This window comes from Glossina fuscipes, unplaced genomic scaffold, assembly GCF_014805625.2.
Source record: "Glossina fuscipes isolate IAEA_lab_2018 unplaced genomic scaffold, Yale_Gfus_2 1, whole genome shotgun sequence".
Taxonomy (NCBI): Eukaryota; Metazoa; Arthropoda; class Insecta; order Diptera; family Glossinidae; genus Glossina; species Glossina fuscipes.
Window position 1 is genome coordinate 33,100,131 of NW_023998415.1, and position 19,750 is coordinate 33,119,880.

Below are 19,750 nucleotides of genomic sequence, written 5' to 3' on the forward strand. Positions count from 1 at the left end.
AGTTTTATTCCGTACAGAAATTATTCAAACTTGTTGCGAAAACAATGAACCCACGGTTACTTTTCATGCATATGCCATGAAACCCTCTTTGGTGTAGCAAAAAAAAAAAAAAAAAAACCCTTTCAAAGTTCTTCGAAGAGTTTTATGCCTACAAAGATGCTGACTTTTGGGAGTGACTTGTGGGCGGAAAATGGAATTTCTGTGCATGAAAATAGCATTACTGTTACCATCATGGGGAAATTATGATAAATGATTTTTTTTTTTGGCAAAAATTAGACGACTTTGATTTGGACAATAAGTGACTTCAACAAAATGTTATAACATATCATAATACATTTAATAACAATATCCGTTTATTGAAAGAAATGTTCCATGATCGTGTAATCTCCAAAAATGTCAAATGCAAGATGTGTCATAAAGATCACGTTTAACTTCGGGGTTACGTTGGAGCATTGGCTTACTGCAATGAACCACAGCTCTCACTGAGCTTATTCATTGAGATTATTTGTTTTATTGGTAAAAAAGAGCAGACTTATGTCGGAAAGTGATTAAAAATTGGTGTTCCACGATTAAATTTTTACAAAAGTCCAGAGGCATTCATTTACATCAAATCATCTTTAAATAAAAATCGCATGAAGCGATATCTAAAATAAATAAAAAATTCCCCTTCGTATCTTTTAGTTTAAAAATTACATGAAGAAGAAAACATTTATTTAATGCCTCTATATTAGGCATAGAAATAACTCATAAATCACTCATTTATCAAATACACAAACTTTGGCGATTAATGCGAAACTACAAGGCGATCTAATCACGCAAAAGTTATTGTGATTTTTAAAATTTTATAAACTGAGATAACCTAATGGTTTGAAGATAAATTCGAATTTATTTAGCGAAGGCACGCACCGTTTTCCTTAAAAGAGCTCTATAAACACTCTAACAAGACTCTGTTACATATTCAGCAATAAGATATAGTCGGCCATGCATAGGCGGTGCATAGACAGTGCTTAGACTGTGTGTAGCCCATACATAGATCCTGCACAGGCCGTGCATAGGCCAAACGTAGGCGATGCATAGCCCATGTATAGACAGTGCCTTTATTGCCATGCCTTTCAAAAAAATTGTTAAAAATAATTCCCGAGAGAAAAATTTGAATTTTTTTTTTCTCCTTCGACAGGTATTTCATATAGAATTACGGGATATAGGTAAATATAGATGAAATTTTCGAGTTTGTTCGTACAAGAGTCTCAAATTTGAATGCTTTTCTATACCCATTTTTTTGTTTACATACAAAGTTTCATCAAATTGTTAAAAAAACGCTTCCTATAAGCAGAATTTGAATTTGTTTACCTTACTTGAAAGGTATTTTCATAGAGATTCATGACGTGTCTAGACAAAAGTACTTTACTAATATTTCTGAATATTTAACACAATCCTGATGAATAGTTCACAGAGATCTGTTAAGGGAAATGGTAGTTGTCTTTGCTAATTAAATTTTTCTTCTGCTTCTTCTTTTTATCTTCACACCTTTCATAAACGGAGCTTATAATTGGATTGGATGATTTACAGCGAAACATTACGCGATCATAAGACAAGCGTTGCTGAGAAAAAAGTAAATAAGAAAAAAATTTCAATACTTTTTCGCAAATAACTCGAGAACATTGATAGATGTGAAGTTTATGCGCAACGTTAAGTTTTGCAGCTTAGACATGAGGTTTTCAACATTTACAATAAAAAAAAAATAAAAAAAAACATGTTAGACATTAGTAGTCAAAGAATTTCGATCAACAATTCAATGGAAGTTGCGGTGGAGTAAGTAAGACCGATAGCCTTAGATGCTAGTGCTTTAAATTCCTAAACAACAGCAGATAAATTTACAAAAGTTTGAACGTAGACTATATACGAGCGATATTGCAGTATCTATAAAAAATGAACAAAATTGACCACGCCTACCCAATATTATAGAGTATGAAAATTTTATTTTTTTTCCCAATACTTTTTTGACGCGCAGAAGCAACTTTCTTGGCAGGTATCAAATTTGAAATGTACGTGCGCATGTCCGTCTGTCCAATAGTGTGGTATCTGTGGTGAAAACTATGAAGGCATCGTCTTCAAATTTGCAAAAGCATATAAGAGTGATCCGAATCGATCAAATGACACGCCTACACAATAAAAACTGTGAAGACCTTTGTCCTCCGTGGTTTTTGTTTGTTACTCATAAAATACAACACATATACCATATAAATTTTCATTTTTACAAAAAACTGGGTGCGGCCCATCCAGGATTGTAGAATATGAAAAGATCGTTCTTGTCTCTTTTTTTTTCAATCGGTGATGGGTACAAAGCTCATTCAGAAAGCTCATGACTGAGTATAATTTTCTTACTTGCTTTATGATATAATAAATGAATTTAAGTCTGTCTATCCATCTGATATCATCACGTGTATTTTTGCTTATCTATAGGTTGGGAGTTGCAAGACTTTTCGACAAAATTCCATGCGCAAGGGTGAATAGCATTGAGAACGGATTGAATGGGACCATGTTTATGATCAACCCTGATAAAACACCATATATAAAAAAATTCATTAGCTCTCCAAAGCAATTCTCCATCTTTATTACTTAGGATAAAAAACGCCATGGAAATTAGTGTTTTTTCCATATTAGATGAAGATGCGAGCATTCTTTTCCGATCTCCTTCCACATGCAAATATATTTTGAAAGAAATCAGTCTTTCTAGGGCGGCAAAGTCTAATTTTGATAAAATTACTTTATGATGAAAATTGATAAGAAAAAATAGCACACAAATGTTAGGTGGTAAGTATGATGGACTACATGGGTTTGCTTAATCAAACTTGCTCCCTCCAAAATAGTTTTCGTGGATAGTAAGTTTTGTGTATGACAATAAGAATTTTACGATTTTTAGTATTTTATGAGAAAAATATTGAAAGTAGAGTAGCGTATGAAATGGTCGTCCTTGCCTTATTTAAATGTTTTAACTTGGTTTTGAGTTTTTTTTTTTTCCTCTTGAAATATTTCAATATTTCCTCATTATTTTGTAATTTTGCAAATATTAATAATGGTTTTGTAAACTAACATGTTTGATTGCTTTCCGTTTTGTTAGGCGTCAGACAGTTAAACCGAACAAATTTTAGTAACGAAACAAAAGAAAAAAAAAAAAAAAAAAAAAGACTAAGGTAATTATTTAATCAACAAATTTATCGGTAAAATTATAAAATTTTATAGTTTGTTATAAAAATATGCTAAGTTTATCAAGCCTGTCGCAATCGTTTATCTAATCAATAGTAATTTTTAGTCATTTGTTTTTATATATACATGATATGGTTACGGTAAATATTTAACAACCACTTTAGATGAAATGATTTTATTATGACTTTATCATATAATTAAGCAGGAATTCGCCTTTGATTTTTTAAACATTCATTTGCTATAAAATGCTTACCGTATATGATAAAGAGAATGGAAAATTTAATGAACGATAGAATATTTAGTATAGAAATTTTTTCTTGCCTCTGCTTCGGAAAAACCAAAATAACATCATCAATAGTTTTAATAAAAAAAAAATTGTCGTTTCAATCAATCAGTTATCCTTTTGCTGATGATGGCCGATCTCGTGCAAGTCAGAGCTCCAATGGGTATGTGACGGCTACAGAGATCATATTCGCTTTTTGTTGCGAAATATTTAGGGATCGTTAAGATAATAAACGAAACCATTTTTGAGTTTAGCAAACTTATACGTTTTTCGTTACGAAAGAGCAGATGTCTTTGATGGTTCACTCCATTGTCAGTTTAAACCCACGGTGTCCGATGACAAACGGGTTAATTTTGCGTAACCGGCGCCCTGCAGCGAGTTAGATAATCCGTATTAGCTACTTGCCTCAACTACGCTGGAGAATCCAGATATGTTTATTGTGTACGGGTCAATAAATCCACTCTGGCGAGTGTTGAGGCCTATCATTACCTCTGACTATTCGCTTTAGGAATGATAGAAACCACAATCACCACGATAGGCCCGAAGGGGCGTACCCAGCAATCAGGACTCACACATTGGTTAACTGTTGCGTTCAAACTGGGGACTGGGCATACCAGCGTCCACCGCGGTTTCCACATGGTATGTGCAATGCAAACTTCCCCCCAAAGGATCTTAGCAAGCACCAATGTGCAGTACACCAATTCTGTCATCTCTACCCGCACGTACTTGTGACATAGTGAGTGAACTCCTGACCTCGAAAGAATAAGCAACACCTTTCACTTGCACTTGCGCACAATCTATGTCATAAACGAGCTTAGACAGATGGCTACATTGGCAGCCGGATATGGATAAATATGGATTTATGTATACTTTAAAGAATTTCCGATTTTTATTCTAATGTTCATGTACTCTCTTTGGAGAGTGTAAAAATTGCATTCGACTTTTGAGTGCTTAATCATTACGACCATACTGCAGGTTGATCCATAAATTAAGAACGTACGAGTCAAATTTTAATTTCTTTTCCTTTTTTATATAGACAACAGCAGACAGATTGTCGCACTTAATCAGGATATTTGATAGGTGTAGGAACAGGAAAACTCTCGCATTCCCTAGTGGAGGATATGAAAACTACAATCTCTGTATATTAAATTGTTGTTGTTATTAATTCAAACAATCCTTGTGAAATCTTATTAAATATGTACGGCTTGGTATGTATGAAAATGCAAAACAAAACAAAAACCAGTTGCTTGACATTCTACTTAACATGCTATGATGACGGATTCATTTCATTTTTATTTACAATGAACTTCCAATGACTTGTGAAGTGAAATTGCTTCTAATTATTTTCAATTAATTTTTTTTGTTTTTTTTTTTGTTTTTCAATAATTAATGGTAAGCTTAAGGTTAAGGTTATAAAATGAAGGCGATAGAGAAGAGGCCACGAATTCGAATAAAAAAAAAAAAAAATCAAGAAATTATTGTAAGCAGTTGCTTAATGCAATAGCATTTCCTTCTTTGTGCGTATCGAGTAAGCAGCAGTGTGTGCGTATTTTTAAAAGTCTTTTGCATGACCACCGATAAAATGTTAGATAAAACACTATATCGTAAATCCGATTGTATTGACTTGACAGATTACTAATAAAAGTTTATTTGTGCAAAAAGAAGAATCAATTCATTTGCGATGATGCGTATTGAATATTCTCGTTCAGGTGTATACGACTTTCTTATTTGTTTGGTTTCATGTTTGCACACTTACTTACTACACCAGGGAGTTAAAAATCGCTTAGCTTGAGATTTTTAGTGGATTCAACAACACCCACCCCCCACCGTTAGTACATTCCATATTTCTAATTATTGCACACACATACATAGATACATGCATGCATGAGATACATGTTTTTACCATTTGTACAAGTACTTTCTATATACAAATGCAATTTTATCTCAATGCTTTACTATCGTTTATAATAAATTTTTGATATATATATATATATATATATATATTGGTTTCTTTCCTCTGATCTACAAAAATGCAATTGATAGATGACTGGTTCTTTGATTCTTTGATTCCATAAAATAACGGAATAGATGATGAATGTTAGCCAGTCGACTTAAACTAAGTAAACACCAATGAAATTTGATTGGCTTTTTTCCTTTTTTTTTTTTTTTTTTGATCAAATATATGATATTTACATTGTATTAAATAATACGTCTGCAGATGACATAGCGAAAAAAAATAATAAATCAAATGCAGTGTTATTGTTTAATGAAATTTGTTGGAAACTTTTTACTAATTCATTTTATTTATTACATTACAAAAGCGCTTACCATATAAAAATTAAATATAAATAAAAAAAAAGAAAAAAAAAAATAACAAACAAAAAAATATATCAATCATTTACACTAAACATTCGAAGAACACTCAGATCATTTTTAATTGCAGCACTTTCACATTTCATACGATTAAGAGAGAACGAATGCAAGATAATATTCTTCTTTTCGTTTTTGTTTTTTTTTTTTTGTTTTATTTATAACAATAAAACTAAAAGCGAGCTTAAGTTTATTGAACTGTGATTTCTTTACAATACAATTTCGTACAATTAAGTTTCACTTTAAGCATGTAGATTATTTTTATAAAAAAAAAAATAAAAAATAAAAATAAAAAATAGAATAATAAAAAACTCAAAATAAAATATCAATAAGCGGTACGATCGATAACCATATTATAAGAAGACGCGGGCACAACTGAACAGCTAATGAGTAGATAATTCTAAGTAAGATAATTAAGTGATTGTTGCCACAGCTGAATAAATTCGTTTCATTGTTCATGTTAGTCTGGCATTGGCGAGCAAAACTTGTTTATTTAGGAGCAGGCAAATAAAATGAAAACAAACACCTGTTTGCTGTTCGCTGCTCATGCACGCGTAACGAAAATCTCTTCTTCTTTAAAAAAAAAGAAAAAGTATTTTCTGATTTGACTGCGCAATCTTGTTTCGTGCTATGTTTCAGTTCAAGCGTGCAAAATTCACGTTAACTCAGTCGGACGAGAGATCAAGTTGGACGAGAGGACGGGCATATGCTTTCTGGTGAGAGCCAGAGTAATAAACAACACAGCAGACCGAAGCTTTTACGTATAATAATTCAAAAAAAAAAAAAAAATTTCTATTTTTATTTTCAAGAGAATTTCAATTCTCGAAAAAGCTTTTTTGCAAACTCCACGCTTGTCAATGACTAAGTCGATCAGTTTACTACGCTACAAACGAAATACTGTACGACACTGTAATGATGATAAGTAAAAAAAAATTTGTACAAGGGTATTTTAAAGTGCATGGGCAAACATCCCTTAGATTCCGTAAAGGGTGAACTTGCTTGATTCGCGTGAACACCAGAAACGATTCAGTTATGATTCTGTCAAGTCTGTTCGGAGACAGCGCTGTAAACATTGTCTACGTGAATAAAATTGAGTTGAAATTTTTGCCGTCACCTTGATTGAGGTCAGCGATATTTGAGTCTATTGAAAATATCGGCATTTCGTCCTTTTCTTAGATCTCAACGATGATGATCTCAAAAGTTTTACTTGAATTTGCCTTAACAGTAGCCTTAGAATGTTTTCAGCGGTCGAATAAACCGATCCAACTATTCCGTTTAATAAAATTGATGAAACGATAAAAATACCCCAGAGTATAGGTTATATATTATAATTAACGAAAAAATCCTTTAAAAGTGTTATCATCTATGTCTCAGAAGTGATCATTTAGGCAGTAAATGACTTCATATTTTATCCGTTTAGATCGCTAACTGTTCGTATATGGTAAACACTTGCTTGTTTGTTAAACAATTGTGGATTGTGGCTTTTTAAATTATATAAGGATCTAATATATATATATATATATATATAGTTCGGCAAAAATGATTTTTAAATAGCGTACATCACTGGTTATGTAATAAAGTTTTTCGACAAAAAAGTTTACTTTGTCGTCATATAGACGGTCGCTTTTCATGAGAAATTTTATATGGAGCGCAGCCGGATCACGTGAACTGACGTACACTACACTTATTATCATATATTCATGCGCCTATTTCATTATCTTTTTATACTCATCACCGAAGGATGGGAGGTATGTTCGCTTGGTCAAAACGTTTGCAACGCCCTGGAAGAAGCATCAGAGACACCCCATACGGTATATGTATTCTTGATCAGCATCAAATTTTAAATCGATTTAACCATGTCCGTCTGTCTGTCCGTCCGCCTGCGTAGCGTCTATTGTAAGCGTTCTCGTGGCAGCAAATATGAATCGTTTGACTTCAAATTTGGCGAAAGGTTGGTTTTCAAAATGGGCCAAATCGATCAACGGACTTTCCCACGGCGCCACGTAAACTGTGAAGTTTTCCGTTTTTCAAATGCAATGAAAAATTTTTTTTTGTTTATTACTTATAAACTACAGCACATATATGTGAAAAAATGTGAACGCATATTCTATGAGTGATGCTCTAGCAGCCTTATGAAAATGGAAAAAACCAATCACGCCTACCCAATGTTATAGTGTACCAAAACTTCATTTTTTTTTTTCAATACCTTTGAAAGGGGCAGAAACATGCTTCAAAAACCCTACTAAAGCAAAGCAAAGTATACCCGTCTGTTCGTCTGTCTGTCTGCACCGCAATGTAATATTTGTGTTAAAGGTTCTCCTGTTAGCGGAAATGAATATATCTTCTACAAATTTGCAAAAGAATTTGGGAGGGACTTGAACTTTTCACAGGACACGCCCACAAGGCCCACACGTCTATGCGACAAAAACTTTTATTTTCACAATAGAAAACATCAGCCGCGCCCAGTCCATATTATAGAGCATGAAAATGTAGTTTGTTTACCTCCTTTCTCGTTTTTGGATTAACGGTGATGGGTATAAAAGATTCGGTCACGACCGGGTTTTGCATAGTTTCGGAAAGCAATGTAACCAGTAATCGAATTATCAGGTTTGTCAACAATGTTACTATGAATGTGTTAGACCGAAAACTTATTGAGTGATGTATTTATTCTCAGTTACATTGTTCATCACATGTAATATATATTATAGCTGTTGTTTTATATTTCACTGAAAAGTTTTAAAAGACAAATAAAATTCTATGATATGACATTTAACACTTCTATAGGATTCATTAAATTTTTAAACGAAAGATAATGAATGTTAAAAGATTTTATCATTTTTTTTTTTTTTTTCTTTTTCTATCAAAAAATATTAATATTAATAATAATTTTGAAACGCATATAGTGAAATACCCTCAGCTAATAGTTTTTATATTATTCAGTTTTATTTTAGGACACAAACACTAGTTAACTTCGGGTAGATCGATGTAATAACTATATGGACTAAGGGGGATTTGTTTTTTTTTTTTATTTTTATTAATTTTTTTTTTTTTTTTTGGCTTATTTTAGTCAAAAATGAAAAACTTTTATATACCTTCCTAGTTCATTTAAGAAAACTGAAACTAAAAAACAAAAAAAAAAAAAAAATAATAATAGTAGTAATAATAAAACTCCTTCCTTGCACTAAGGAGTATTCACTTTCGAAATATCTTTAGTTCGGTTTATGAACGCAAGACTTGTGGCAAACTTTCACCCCTGACCTGATTTATGAATGACGTTATGCAAGTTATGAGTTTTGTTTAAAACTTTTCGGTATATAAATAAAACGTTCTATTTAGAGAACTTCTCCGCCACTTAGATAAGGTTCGAAAGATTTGTTGATAAGAAGTAAAATAAGGAGATATATGCTCCATTAAGCTCCCTACAGCATTGCACTTATTAGTGAAGAGACTAAAAGCCTCAGATATATATAGATGCGATCCCTTGCATTGTTCAGGTCCAAAGTTGGCGATAAACCAAGACGAAAGTGTATGCTATACTTTAAAAAAGTATTTATTGTTATTCGCGACTTATAAAAATTCGCTCTTTCCCCGCATATTTCGCTTTCACTAACTCACAAAAAGTTACATGTTTTATGCGGAGGGAATAAGTAAAGTAATTAAGTAAAGTGCTTGCTTTTTTTATATTTTTTTCACATTAAGCTTAAGTGTGAGAGTCAGAACTGTGGTACTCCTTTCCAAGATAAGGTGGTTGTTTAGACGTCATCTAGAACTGTACGGCATTGCTGTTGAAGTGTGCAAATATGTACAAATATGTTAAAAGTGATCCGTGCATTATTTTTTTGCGACCCTTCCGATCTCTTCTCATTGCTCCGGCAGCCACTGCTACAGCGAATCGACCATCACATCGACGCGGACTCATAGATTTTCTAATAAATTCTACGGTAACCTAGAGGTGCTTGGTATTAGCGATTTGGTATTTGGTGTAATGAAGCTTGGTATTGGTGGTAATGAGGGTATATTAATTTTGTCAAAACGTATGCAACACCTACAAGGAAGCCTCCGAAAGTGCGTAAAACGAAACTCTACGCCGATTTTAGTATATCCGTCTGTCCGTCTACTTAGTGATTTAAACGTTCTCGTGATCGCAAAAATAAAGCTATCAGCTTTGAATTTGACGGAAAGATTGAAAGTACTTGCACGAAGGCTGATATTGAATTGTCAAAGGACGCGAGCACAATACAGTAGAAACAGAGACCACCAGCTCCATTTTCAAAAACAAAAGAAAATTGATGCCAAGCCATAATAGAAACAGCGTGCCAAAATATAAAAACATGGGCCACGCCTACTCAATGTTATAGAATATTAAAATTTCACTCGTTTGGTTCTTTTCCACTCGTTGGCAGTGCCCGGAAAAAAACGTCACAGAGACACCTTATAAAATCTACATATTATTGTTTAGTATCAGATCTAATCCCTTTTAAAAATGTTTTCCATTTCGTCTGTCGACCTGTCTGCTAATGGTTTTAGGGTACATTGTTTATATGCATTGTGCCTTTGTTTACATATGTTAAGTTGTTTTGGTTACATGTTGTTAAATTCAATTGATTTATGAGTTTTAACGTTGATTGGACGAAAAAGATGTTGCTCGGAAGTCAGAGATAGAGAACACATAAGTTTATAAATTGTAATTATCGGTACTACTAAAGCTGTGATAAGCGTACTAATGACCGCAAAAACGGAGCCTACGCCACCTGTGATAAAGCGAATATTTTGTTTGCGCGAACATATGTAACGCTCTTTCTTATACCTATCAATTCAGGAAATGCTAAGCCTATCTGTGTATCCATCTAATGTCTGTCTACGTATATTTGCGCTCAATTTGTAGGTCGCAATTTCTCAGGTATATTAATGAAATTTGATGAACTGACGTGCTTGGATCGAAGTATAAATGCTATTGAAAATGCTTTGGAACGTTCCGCTTTTATGACTATTCTCCTTATAATGCCCGACATTAAAAAGTCGTTATATGGAGAAAAACATTAATTTTCAAAAATTTTTCGACGAAACTTGCTCTGGACCAGAATTTGGACATTCTAAAGTCATATGAAAAATTTGGTTTGGCTGGGGCAATTGTATGAACCCCCTCCCTCTCTCGTATAACGTTTTTTATGAAATCTGAAACTTTATAGAGTAAAAAGGTATAACTTTGATATTTCTTAGTGAAAATTAATTCATGATAACAAATTGACAAAGCAATCAATTTTACTAAATTTCGACCAGTTTGGAGGACTAGTTTTGAAGGTTTTGGGTATCTTCTCATACGCTGCCTATCATAAAAAGTATCTTTTGAATGAAAATCATTTGTAACTTTCAGGGCATTACTATCAAAACGAGTGAATAACTGTATTAGGAGAAGTGATGTAGAGTATAAAGCGATCGGCCTTGCCCGACTGTCATGTTCTTGCTTGTTTAGAAAGCAAATAGGCAGAATAAGTAAGTTTTGCCTGAATTTATTTATTTTACAAGCGCCCAATTAATCATCAAATATGTGGAAATTTGAATTTCCTTACTAAGCGTTTTTTTTTTTTTTTTAATTTTAGTGTAATTTAATGCTTGTAAATTTTGAATCGAAGTGAGAAAACTATTTCGTGTATATTATATGTTGTCCGTATATGGTTCCTTTTTTGTTATTTATTTTCATTGTACATGTAGTCCGTACACGTGGAGGAGATCGTGATACGTATCAAAATAAATATGTTTCGACACGCATTCATACAAACAAATACTGTACGCACATAAATATATGTGTATGAATATTGTAGAATAAATGTATATATAAATACGCTAATAACGCTTATAGGAAAAGTTCATTGTACATTGTCGTTGTCCATGACCAAAAATAATCCTAGAGGCAAAACACTCAGTGCACAACTAATGGGCTTTAGGGTGTTTGCAAAAAAGAATCTAAGAAAATTGCACGTTGGGGAAACTAATAAAAAAGAGAAAAATTTAAACGAAATACCATTTGCCTACACCTGTATGGCCTGTGAACCTAATAAATATATATCTATAGCAGAATTTCTGATCCAAGCACATGAGCGGTGCATCCAATTTGTCAAAACGTTTGCAGCGCCCAGAAAGACGTATCAGAAACGCAAGAAAAATATAAATTATTTATCAAACTCAAATTCTGAATCGATTTAAACATGCACGCAAACATTCTTCTGGCCGCAAAAATTAAGCTCTCGACTCCAAATTTGGCATTTGGAAACATTTGAAATTCTTTTGCACGCAGGTTGGATATTGAAAGTGGGCCGGCCAAATCGGTCGGCGGGGAGTCATACAGCACCACATAAACTGAGAACACATCTGTTTTTCAAAAGGGAATAAACAATTGGTTTTTTTCCGCATTACTCATACACTACAATAGATAAATGTACAAAAATCTGAATCTATATTCTGTAGGTAATGCGATTGTACCTGGACGAAAATGGGAAAAGGTGACCACGCTTGCCCCCATTATAACAGTATGTTAAATTTGAATTTCGTTTTCAATGCCTTTATAACGCCTAGAAGCAAGCTTGAAAGAATCCGCTAAAATATATAATCAGAATACAGTTAAGCATGTACGTCTGTCACTCTATCCATCTATCCGTCTACCTAACTGTAAAGCATCTGTGTTAAGCATTCTCTCATTTGCAACAATGAAAATATCGCGCATAAATTTGTTAAAGAGTTTGAACATCATTCAAACACGTCAAAGAACACATCTACAACGTCTACACATCGATGCAATCAAAACTCATCTTTATTTTCCGTGTCTTTAGGCTTGTTGCTTTTCAGCTACAGCTAAGATGCATGATATAAATTTCCACAAAATTATTGCGCAATAATAGAGAAATTCAGCCATGTCCGCCCAATATTATAGAGTAAATAAATTTATCTTACATTTCCTTTTTAAATCTTTTGTACGATAACGGGACGAGGATGGGAAAGATTCGATCGCAATCGAAAGTAGTTCTCTTGCTTATTTCATTTTATATAGGGCTTTCGTTTATGTTTTATACATTTGTTTATATAATTTTAAATTATAATATATATATATATATATATATATATATATATATTGTATGCTTTCTGTTGTATACTTTTAAATATATTTTAGCCATATATTATATAATAATATTTTATAAGAGACAAAACAGAGGAATAATTTAGTCTGATTCGAATCAGAAATGCGCGATTGTTTAGTGTTCTTAAAGTGTTCGTCGTATACCTTCCGAAGTCTTCATAAATTGCTGTAATAATTCTGTTCTGCCCCTGACCGATATATTCAATTTGTCGCTAGCATCTGGTATTTTCCCGGGCCCATGGAAAATTGCTTTCATTGTCCCTATTATAAATAGTGACTGTGATCTCTTTGATCCCAAACTGCGCTTCAATCTACACACACACACACGTGCATTTGTAAATAAATAAATCCAGATACCCTGGGACATTAAAAGGTGGTTCGTCAATTTGATGATCCTTCGATAAGAAATACTTTTTATTTACGGAGTATGGTTAGGCCAATAATCAAATATCCGTCAATTGCGTCATCTCGAAGTTAGGTGTGTAGTGTTGATATAAAAAAAAAGAGTGTTTTTGAAAACAATTATATATTGCCTGCAGGTGGCAACCGCTTCAAATTGATTTCTCTTTGAATCCGTTATAAGCGGAGACTTGCAGTCTGGTGCTGTCTGCGTTGTTCAATTGTCGAACGATGCAACCTCATCACCACATTTACTTGGCGATATTCATTTTAATAAAACACCAAGTAAAAAAACCAATATTTATCATTGTTTTTACTCCTTTTCTGATTCGGATAGCCGAATCAATATGTTGGCAAACGACTCATTATAACGTCAATCGCAAAACCCTGCACGAAGTGATCATATAAATAGTTAGTGGATATATATGAATGAATGTACAACGTAAACCACTATAAATTTGTTGCTTTCATTATTGTTCATTAAATCGATATTAATAATTTCAATTTAAACCACAAAATAAGTAATTTTTCCCTCCTCTCTCTCCTTCGTTTACTTTAGCGGCAGCAACATATTAACCGAAAATAACATAAATAACATAAATAAACGGATAAATTGCTCATAAACGGTCAATAGTAAAAATTTGTAAATATTTTTGTTTTTTTTGTTTTCTGTTTTTTGATAAATATGATGTGAAAATGTGTCGAAGACTCGGTTAGAGTGGAATATAATTTGCTTATTTGTTCATACGCAACACTACTTGTGGTACCGTATATGTTAAGTTAGTGCGGACGTATGTAACACGCGGAAGGGCTTAAGAAAAAACCCACTTTCTATTATGTCGATCGATTCAGCTTCATAATCTGAATTGATCTAAGCCTTTTCGTCCGTCTATCCATCTGTCCGTCTGATATCTGTCCATTTGTATATATATGTGCTTAAGCTACAAGTTGAGATATTTTAATGAAATGTGATACAGTGACGTGCCTTGACGCAAGGACGAATGCTATTGAAAGTGGTTGCGGATCGGTCTACTTTTTCGATCACACTCTACATAACGCCCTATTCTGAATAGCTGTCATATCGAAAAAAATTACAATTTGCAAAATTTCTCGCAAAAGTGACTAAGTAGTAGGATTTTGATATTATAAACTTTGAACCGGCTGTGGCAATTTTTGAACCTCTTCTCATATAACGAAAACTGAAATTCATACGAAAAAAAAGGCATAATTTTCAATACTTCATGATGAAAACTATATCATAACAGTAATTTAACATAAAAAAAATTAATTGCACCAAAGTTTGGCTATCTTGACCTGTTTTTTGAATCCGATCCTAATAAGGATCCCAACTTAAGGGTTTTCAAAGGAAAAGTCTACGTTTTAATATGTATTGCATATACAAATGAGCCTTCCAAAATTTGCACCATCTGCGCCTATTTTTGGATCCTGTCCTATGTAATCATTAAGCTTGTATTACATTAGGTTACGTTTTGGGGCCCCTTCCCGATAAGTACGCACATGAAAAATATGTCTTTATTTAATTTTTGTGTTCTATAATAAAAAAAAAAAAAAAAAATGGCGTTGTCTTAGACAATATGATGTACGGTATTTGATGGCGGCCTCACCCGAGTATAATGTCTCTACTTGTTTTAAATACTTATTGTCAGGCTAATGTTGTATTAGTTTCATTTCGGAATTGTTTCAATCATCTCCTTGACATATTCACATTTTTAGCAAAAAAAAAAAAGGATATCCAGAGGAATGCAAAAGGATTTCCAAGGTTAACATATATATAACTTTTATACGTTAGTTCATGTGTTCATTTAAGCATCTATATAAGTAAATAAATTTGAATAGTGGAGAAGGAATCAGTTTGCTTGCGTGATATTATCTTTGTCTCTATTCTTCATGAACTTCCGTTCATTTTGCATGCCGAGCCACATTTTATACTAAAAATATCGTAACCATAGTTTTTATAGCTTCACATGTGCCAGTACGTAATAATAATCTTACGCAATGCATGCGTTAGGGAGTTTCTGAAATCAAATATGCTATGACCATGAAAATTGTCTATATATTTGTTCGAAGTTGAGTTTATTGGCATGCCTGTAAATATAAGCAATAATTTATGGTTTAGTCACATTTCTTGGATGGTATTTCATAGGAAAAACGAAATAATTTGAAAAACAAAAAAAAAAAAAAAAAAAAAAAATTATATCTAATATCGGTATTGAGAAGGTGAAAAGAAAAAAATAGCACGAACAATAACATTATTTGGATTTGGAAACCTTAATGCGTTCTATTGTTGAATGTACGTGTACTTTGTTATGTGTATGTGTGTGTGTGTGTGTGTTTGTGTGAAAGATAGAGAAAGAAAAAAAATGAAACGTGAAAAAGCTTTAAGAAACAATAAAATTTTCAATTTTTAAATTTCAAGAAAAGTGAACATTTTTCTCTTGACAATGACACATCGTAGCTTCTTTAGCTAGCTGAGAAGAATCTGTGCATAGTTAATAGAGATTTTTGAGTTTTCAAGATGTCTGATGCGGATTTCAATCAATTGTTTCAGTTATTTGGTTGATATATGTATATATATATAGATGCAAGAAAATATAAGAGATCCCTTTACACCCAACCATCAAAAGAGCGGGGGGGGGGGGGGGGGGGGATACTAATTTTGTTACATACATACATATATATGTTAGGTATACACACGAAAGCAAGTTTCTTCTGATTACCGTGAAATTTTGAAACAATTAATCCATGTCTGTCTGTCCATCTACGTGTTTATGCGGTTCGTGTTTTTCACACTCTCCTCGTCGCAAGAATGAATCTTACATCGATTTAAACAAGTCCGTCAGTGTATCTGTCCGTCTATGTAATAAAAAATTGAGCTATCGACTTCAAATTTGGTAGATACATTGGAAGTTTCCGCACGCACCATGATATTGAAAATGAGCCTAAGCTTTTCAAAACACACGTGTACAACGCCCACACACCTTTACAAAAAAAAACTTTTACTTTGAAAATATAAGAAATCAGCCGCGCCCATTGCATATTACAGAGCATAAGAATTGTTTTCTTTTACTTCTTTCGTCTTTTTTTAGGGTAAACGGTGGCGGGTGTAAAAGATTCGGTCCCGACCGAATTTAATTGTTATACTTGCTGTGTTAATAAAACGATTCCATTTTATTTTTTTATTTTTATTTTATTTTTTTTTTTTTCATGAATTAATAAAATTTATTTCCATTGCATATGCTTGATATATTTCTACGCAAAAAATAAAAATATTTTTTTTAATTTCTTTGGCTGCACTAAATATATGAATTTATAATTTTTTATTTAAATTATCTATGAAATTTTCTTTATACATTTATAAAAACAAAAAAGAAAAAGATATATGTCAAATCTTTTCAAGATGGAAGATCTGATCACATTACCGTAAATGCCGTATCAACCAAAATCCAGGAAAGCTGCACACCAAAAAATCTTTCGTTTTTCTTATTGCAGAGAACATTAATGAAGATGCGAAGCAAGAAAAAAAAAAAAAAACAGACCTTAATTTGGCTATAGATTTGTAGATGATAGTTGAATATGCAGAAGATGATGGAACAGGTAGCGTTTAATGTCTTTCGTTCATACATCGATTGATGTTTTAAGGATTTTCTATCATCGGCAATATATGTAAATAAATGCAACACGAATATTCCGTTTTGCGTTATGCGTTTTTAGAAAAAAAAAAAAAAAATCCCATTATTACGCAATCAAACCATTTTCACTTATGTCAATTGGCGACCCAGAAGGCGGCTATATTCTACTCTATGCCCACAAGCATAAACATGCATCTACCCACACTTACAGCATATGCAGTATGTAACAAATATAAACATGCAACATATATAAACGTAAGTGTATTTTCCTAGTCAAACGCTGGCAGAGATTATTGTATTTTAATATTTGTTTTAGTAGTAGTGCAGGTAAATAAAAACCGTCCTTTTTGGCGGAAAATGCCTGAAAATAATGACTCAATTTTTTTTTTTTGCTCTTCTACAATTTACAAGGAGTTTTTTTTTTTTTTTTTTTGGCAATTTCGAGATATACATAAATTTCTATTGTTTCTATTCTTTTTTTCCTATTTGATCATGTTAACAAACTAACAATAATTACCGCATCTCATTTTTGAAACAACTTTAAAAGAAACAAAAAAAAAAATTAGAAAACTATACTCATCATCGTCATCCTAAAATGAAAGTAAAAGTTTTCTATAATATCCTATAATATTTCTATTTTCAGAATTGAAGCGGAAATTTGTATGGTGTATGCGTTGTACTTGTATGAGTAACAAGCAAAATACTCGGAAGCAAAAAATGTTCATCGTATTGCTTGTAAGTGATATTTATATGATAGCGACGGGGAGAATATTTATCTCAGATAGCATACATCCGTTACGCAAACGGATAGATCGACAGAGTGAATGGATCGATATGCCTAGGGTGCATTCAGAATTGAAAACTGGCCAAGAATTTATATACTTAAGGAGTTTTTTTTCAGCTTGCTTCTGTGTCTTATAAACATTTTGAAAAAAAAAAAATGAATTTCTTGTACACTATAAAATTAAATAAGCGTGGTCAATTTACGCCATTTTCGTACAGGCATCACCTCAGTGATACCCACTGAATATTTGTTCAGATTTTTATAAGTTTATTTGCTGTAGTTTATTTAGATTTTTTCCGGTTTATCTGCTACGTGAATGATGAGAAAAAATGCAAATTTTCTGTCTGTTTTGAAAAGGAGAGGTGTCCTCACTTTACGTAATACGGTAAGCGTGTCGTTTAATCGATTTGGTCCATTTTCAGTGCCAGTCTGCCTGCAAGACCAAATTTTATGTCGATAGTTTGATTTATTGCGGCCAGGAGAATGTTTACAACAGACATTACACTGACGGACAAGCAGCCAGACGGACAGACGAACATGCTCAAATTGGATTCAATTTATGGCGCTGATCAAGAATATGTATATTTAATGGGGGCCTCCGATGCTTGCTTCCTTGTACGCGTTGCAAAAGTAGTTTTGCCAAACTGAACGGCGATGGATATAAAAAAAGGTCTTCATAAATTATGGCTATGATAAGCAGGCCCTGCTTTAATTCGTCTTTCAATACCAAGTTCGAACTTCTAATCTTTTAATGCTTGACGTAAAGCTTTCTTATAATTATTATTTTTAGTGTTTTTCTTTTGATCACAAAAGTACAGCCCGATCAATTTATAGACATTCCCTTCACCTCGTAAGCTACATCCACGACTCCACGACTTCATTTTTCTCTCGTTTACTATCGTTTCGATCGCAAGATTACCAATCATGCAGACCTGCAAAGTGTCACTCATAGTCGTGGTATTTAATAAACTGCGATATACGATTGCATTTGCAGTAACCGTGAGAAAACAAAACTCAAAGGTTACATACCCTCTGACATTAAAATCATTCATTTAGTATGCATTGTGCGTCTGTATGTATGAATAACACACATATATTTGTATACCTTTTGACGAGATGAAAAGAGTAAATAAATAAACAAAGTTCTAATTAATAAAAGGCGAAAAAGATCTATTTTTCCCTTTACACAGTTAACAAAATATTCATAATTGAAGCTTAGCAGATTTGTTCAAAACTCTGTGGTAATGATATGTTTTGGCAAAAAGTTCGCTTAGATGTGTTGGATTTAATAAACAGTATAACATTTTTTATGTATAGAAGATTATGACGCGTAGGTTTACCGAATACAAATTTAGACGACTTTTCACGTCCATAAGCCTATCCAGCCTTTTTGGCTGTATTTGCCACTTTCTCTTTGTCAAACTCCCTGCCTGTCATTTTTATTCACTTCTCTTTCATAAAAACGCTCAGGCACATGTTGCAGGAATTCCCAAATATACACACTTGCTGTTCGAATGGAAAGTTCTGCTACGCCTAATAGAAATAATGCCGTCTGGCATTATCGAACCAAATTGGTTCGATAATTCGATCTTTGCCAAACTAATTAAGTTCTTTTGATACGATATTGCCATGTTGCTAGCAGTATGGTGGAATGTTGATGGAAAATGATGGAAAATATTTTAATCAATGTATATTGCATCAATTTTTCCCAATAAATGCCACAATGTTCAAGTGAAAAAACTATCAAAATTAACGCAAACACAAAATGCTTAGAAAATACAATCTCTTCATAACGAAAACAGATCTATGACTATCCGCTATTGTGAATGCTTTTACGTACATCTTAATATAATGGGGAGGATAAAATTCTCCCAATCTGACTTATACGCGATAGCAAGTACTAAGGTCGAAAAAAGTGATCATAT